This window comes from Neopelma chrysocephalum, unplaced genomic scaffold (assembly GCF_003984885.1).
Source record: "Neopelma chrysocephalum unplaced genomic scaffold, ASM398488v2 Primary Assembly neopelma1_274, whole genome shotgun sequence".
NCBI lineage: Eukaryota > Metazoa > Chordata > Aves > Passeriformes > Pipridae > Neopelma > Neopelma chrysocephalum.
The window spans coordinates 1,042,341-1,048,340 of NW_020897936.1; positions in this window are offsets into that span (position 1 = coordinate 1,042,341).

The following is a 6,000-nucleotide window of genomic DNA, read 5'->3' on the forward strand; positions in this document are numbered from 1 at the left end:
TGTTTTTTTTTAATTCTTGGATGAGGAAAGGCCAGCTCAGAATCCATGTTTAGGATGGTGCTAGAGTACTTTTCAAGCTGTGGACCAATCTATCTGAAAATTGACAAAAATCGCATTCCTAAATACTTTCAATTAAAAAACTAGAACATTTTGAGAAATTCTTTCTTTTCTGTACTTTGACTCCACTTTCTCAATGGTGAGGAATTTTTCAATTTCTTTATCATCAAAACCACATTATCCAGTTTTCTCCTCATCGGTAAGACCTCAACCACACTCCCTCCCTCCTTTTCAAACAACAAATCATTCACTAGAGATTCTCCAGCATTCAGTTCTCCAGGATTGTTAAATAGAGCATCAGGCACTCTAAGGTTTTTGATCAAGTCTTACTAATACTGGATTTTCTTCTGAAAGCATCACTAAAAGCACAGAAATTTGTGGAAATCACCTTACTCTCTTCCTCACCCAAAAGAAGGGACAATTATCAATAAAATCCATTGTTTGTTCACATAACAAGTTCTGCCTATATATAGTTATGTATTATGAATCCCTTTACTGTAAGATGGTTGGAAACCTGTGTTTTGAAACCACTGGGTCATCTTCTAGAGCTTTGCTTTTGAGGAATTTGTGTTAGGGGTTTATTACCTTTTCTATTTTATTTTTTCCCAATCAGGAGATACACAAAGACGTGTCTTTTTATCAGCCTGGCATTACTCTGACATTTTTCCATGAGCTCAAGATCAGACTCTTTTGAAGACACTGCCCAAGAATTACCAGGGGCACCCATTGCATGTTTAGATGAAGGCTCTCCATTGGAAAATAAGCCAAATTCTGCCTGTAGCACTCAAATTCTATCAAACTGGTCCACTTTCTCTATCTGCAACTGATGTGTCCGAGTTGTACTTTGGAGAACAGCATTTTCCTCCTAACTAGTCACAGGCACTAATTATAAAACAAAACACATTTCTAAATTGAAGTAAAGCCTTGTCAGACCACAGAGTCTCTGACTGAGGCATCAGATCACACAGTCACCCAGAACATTAGCAAAGAAGCAAACACATGAGACATCTAGCACTCTGGATCCCTTGTTATCCCTCCTTCGCAGTAGGGACCAGATATATCTAAGTGCTGCTTTTTCTTTTGTTCAAAATATTGAAAGCCCCTTGACGTATTTCTATTTTCCTGAGCAATTCTCCTTTGTCAGTTCCCACAACTAAACAAAGCAACCCCAAACCCAGAACTGTTTCTCCGTGATCAAGCTCTGGGTGATTTTTTTCCTTTCCAAGTAAAGATATACTGCTTAAAAGGACAGTTTTGGGGTCAAATGCCGCTGCAAAGCAACTCAATGGGATGAATTTGGGTCAGTAACAATGCGTTCCTCAGTTCTCAATGCGAGTCAGGGGGGTGATGGTTCTGTCAATGTGGATGTTGGCACAGTTGGGTAGGAGGTCAACAGCCCAGAGTTAAGTACTATTTTCAGCATTGTCTTCTCCTTCAGCTTTTGAGGATACAAAGCAGAAGCTGTCAGTATTCATCCACTTGAGCTCTGGAAACACCTCTTGGGAAGGCTGGGAACTGATCTTGTAGAAAAACAGCAAGCATCATTATATAAGCCTGGATCCTTGGGGTATCCTGGCAGAAGGTGGAATTCCTTGTGTCTCTCAGAACAGCAATGGGAAAAGCTTTTCTCCCTGGAGCGGGGGATGCAAATCCTGCCTGTCCACTTCCTCACGGCGTCAGCTGAGAGGAAAGCCTGTCCCTTGCACTGCAGACCTTGAGGCAGTGGGTTTGGTCATTTGTTTTGTGTTAGCTCAGGTAATTCTTGTGCCAGAAAAGACTGTGCTGTAGCAGCAGAACGAGACTTCAGAGAGGCTGATTTGTCTCTGGGAAGCTCCAAACCACGGTCTCTCACTGGGCCTTAGAAAATGTTCCACTCTTCCAAGCATGCTACACCATCCACTGTAACCTTTCTCTCTTTGCAGTAGTAAACACTAAATTTGAAAAGAGAAAACTTGTTACAAATATTTTCTCATTCTGCCCAAACCCTCTCTTTACTCTGATAGAATTATGATTGACTCAGACTGCCTGTATGGAGGGAAAAACCTCTAAAATACTGCCTGAACTATAATAAATGGGCTGAACAAACACTAATCTCTTTAGCAAGCCAGCAAAATCTGCTTTGTGTGCTCCTTCTTTCAGCCCAGCAGAACTGGTCTCATTTTAGTCGTGCAGAGCAAGACCCTCAAGCAGAATTTCATGTCCAAAGTTCCTGTGCTGCCAAGTTATATGTGCAAGTACCCACTACATGCACAGAAAGCATCAGGCACATTAGGCTCGAGCAAATGGGCATGAAAATGTGGCCAATTTTGTTTTCTTTTCAAAATAAAGTCCCATTTCTTGGTCTCTGTGGACAGCTCCAAACTCTGGGCAATAAGGTGTCATCTACTTATTTGTTCCTTGCAAGACACCCAGCAGTACAAAGTAGTATATACTGTGTAAATCAAACCATTTGGACGATTCCTGGATGTTTCTATTTAATCTTTTACTTGCTCAAACTGTGCAATTAAAACACAATCACTGGAAAAAACAACAATCTGAAAAAGATCTCTTGAAATATTGCTATTATTGTTTTCTTTAACAGTGGCAGTGTCCAGACCCTGACACAAGGAAAACTTTGATCTCACAGGCCCTTTCCATGACCTTGGTGGGAACAGCAGTAGGATTTCATCCTGTGAATTCTGTAAGGAGCTGTTAGTACCAGCACTCAGGGATCTTTCTCTGGCCACAGAGGCTTTTCAAGGACATCACCATTCTTCATGCTGTTCTCCTTTCAGTGCACAGCACAACTGCCACTGATCTCAGTGGGGATGGCTAACACAGAATGGACTGGAAAGCAACTGTAGTGTAAGCACTGGAATAAATGTACCTGATTCCCTACAGACAATGTCCTTTGTTCCCTGAACTGTACCTGCCTGAGCAGCCCTCCCTTCCTATGTCCTGTGGGACAGAGCAGCTGGGAGAGTGACTGCCTGGGACTGTCAGAGGATGCACCACTGACTGCTTGTTCAGGGGACAAAATGTTGCCTGGATAGAAAAGACAGGCTCAATTAAAGAAACCATCTAAGAAAACAAGGAACTCAGTTAGTAGAAAGAGGACTTCCACTCCTCTCAAGTCTGACTGAACCTGGCCAAAACATTCAACATTGCTTGGGTTGACTGGGAGGAGAGGTCAGGCATAAAATATGGTCTCAGAAGCCTCAATTCCTCAGCAAACCAGGATAAAACATTACAAATCTAGTTAGTGACATCAAATCCCAGGTAGTCACTAGGATTGCCTGGATAATATTCTCTGGCTCCAAAACTATCTAAAACCCCCAAGTGAGCACCCATCAGTGTCATTGCTGAACTGAAGCAATTCTGTTCCTTCTCTAGCTCTGAATGGTGCAATTTTCAAATGTATTTTCTCCTTGTCCTACTCTTTGTCCTAACTGCTTTGAACTCCTTGTTTAATAACAGCAGATTAATAATGCATCTTACAAAGAGGAATTAGGATGGATTTCATTATTGCTAACAACTTGGCTATGTTCTCACCATATGAATATACCACAAGTAAGACATTTTTTATGCCAGATCTTGGGCTTATGACACACTGAATTATTTTGCTGAAAATCCCTGTCAACTTTCCATTAATTACTGATAAATCAAGCATGCTAAAATGATGCAGCAAATAATCTCCTCCCATTTGGAACATGTGTGCTCTCTTTGGGACTGGCCTATTTATAACAGCTATGATGTTCCACAGGCTTGGAAAGAACATGGGATTTCTTCCCTTCATGTTCTGAATGCATTCAGATTTTTTTTTTAAGGTATGATTTTTTTTTTTTACTTACTGTTTTCCTACATTTCCCATCACAGGCTTGCATCTTTTTCTTTTCCTTTGATCTGAGTGTAGACCAAGCCTTTCAAGATTCATCTGGTAACAAAATAACAGCTTCTATAGGAGGTACTTTTCTTGTTTTGAAGGCGACTCAGTTAATATAAAGCTAAACTCCTGGATATAAAGTCTCTGCCTGCCCCCCCTCATCCCCTCCTGGATTTTCTCCACATGTTCACTATTAGAGCAAGCCTTACAAACTCCATGGCTTGGCAAATGCAGACTCCAGCCTTGTCCTTGCCTGGCCACAGCTCTATTGGAGGTGAATTACTACTGGAGAGTCTGAGCCCCAAAGCTGCCTTCATCCCATCCAACTCTGAGCACCAAAAATGTTTCTAGAAATAAAGATTCATGTGACTGGTGTCCAAGGCAGTGGCTCTTTGGGGGGTCTGAGCTTTGTGGTGACTTTTGTTCACTTATCTGCTGCCTCCCCCAGTGACACAATGAGCAATGGTTCAAGCAGGAGAGCTGCCAAGGGAACAGGCTTTGTCATGAGGTGACAAAGAGAACCTGGATCTGGAGAGGAAAGAGGGCAGAGCTCCTACACTTGGTCATCAAAATCTGCCCACTGCCCACACAGCACAGCTGTCACCACAGCAGCAAAAGGGGGGACTGGGTTAGAAGAACTTTGTCAGCATCACTCTGTGTTTGTGCTTGATCACTTCTAAATGTGCCTTAAAAAAGGACTGAAACATGTCACCAGTGGAGGCTGCAGTCCAGCACCATGTTATACTGCTGCCATGGTGCCAGGACTACCAAAGAACAAAGGTTCTAAGGCAAAAGCAGAGTTCAATATTGGGTTTGTAGACATTTCTTTCTGTAATTATAGTAGATATAAATAAATAAATAAATAATTGCCCTAGAAACAAACCTGCATGAATCCATGGAGCAGCTTGGAACTCTTGGAGGGATAATTCTGCCTCTCTCATGGTGGGACATCCACTGTCCTGTGTTAACCCTCCACAGGCAAAGAGTGCCCTCTCCTCCACACGTGGAAGGCTTTTTTAATTTGGCTTCCAATTATTATGGATATATCAGGGTCAGATATCTAATCTCTGATTCTGCTTCCTGCATTAACAGCTATTCAACTGATAACATTATTCACTATTTATTTATAGGACATAAAAATTGGAGTTTGTAGCCTAAACCTAAGTTTGCACATTTGTGATCAGATACAGAACTATTCCACTCAGAAAGAGGAATTTCCTGCTTTTAAGGAACAACAAACATTAATTTATAGTTGCTGAGATCCCAATTATTGTTCAATACCTGTGGAGAATTCATAAAGAAAATAGATGTCAAATGGCAGGTTGTGCTGCGTGTTGTGCCCACAGAAAATGTGGTCTGTTAAACGCCCAGTTAAAGCCCTGCCTCCTTTAATCCCTGTTCTTTTGCTAGGAAATTCCAGGATCAGTTCTAACTGGCAGCTGAACTGGTGGCCATCATATGTGCATTTCTGTCACGCCACACTAACTGCTAATTTTGCTTGGGTGTAGAGATACAGCCGTGTAAGACACGTTGAACAACATCTTAATGCAAATAGAAAAGGAGGCTGCAGAACTTGATAGATTGTTCCCAGAAAAACAGAGGGAAAATTCCTCCTACCAGTTCAGTGTGAGAAAATAAATAAAAGTGAATCAAAACAAAAATGTTTGGAATTGATTCTAAAGTATCTGAAGACATAAAAGTCATTAATATTTATGACATCAAATATTAGTTATATTTGATGTCTAACAAAGACTTGTCTGTTTCATTGGAAATAGCTTTCTTATTTTGTCATGAATACACAGGCAGCCTTATTAATAAAACAAAATACCATAAAGGAAAACAAGCAGAGACTGAAGGTTCTGCTAGTTTTTAAGGGTTTGTGTTCTGCTATGTTATGTACTTATTTTTGATGGTTTTCCCCTTAAATTAAGAGCTTGGGGAAAGAGAAGAAAATAACTTGAGTGTAAAGTTTAAACTGCTTATAAATAAGACAGATATGTTTGAAGCTGATTGCCTTGTCTGGGGAAAAAAAGAGCTACTAAACAACACACTTGAGGATCATAAATCAGTGCACACACAGA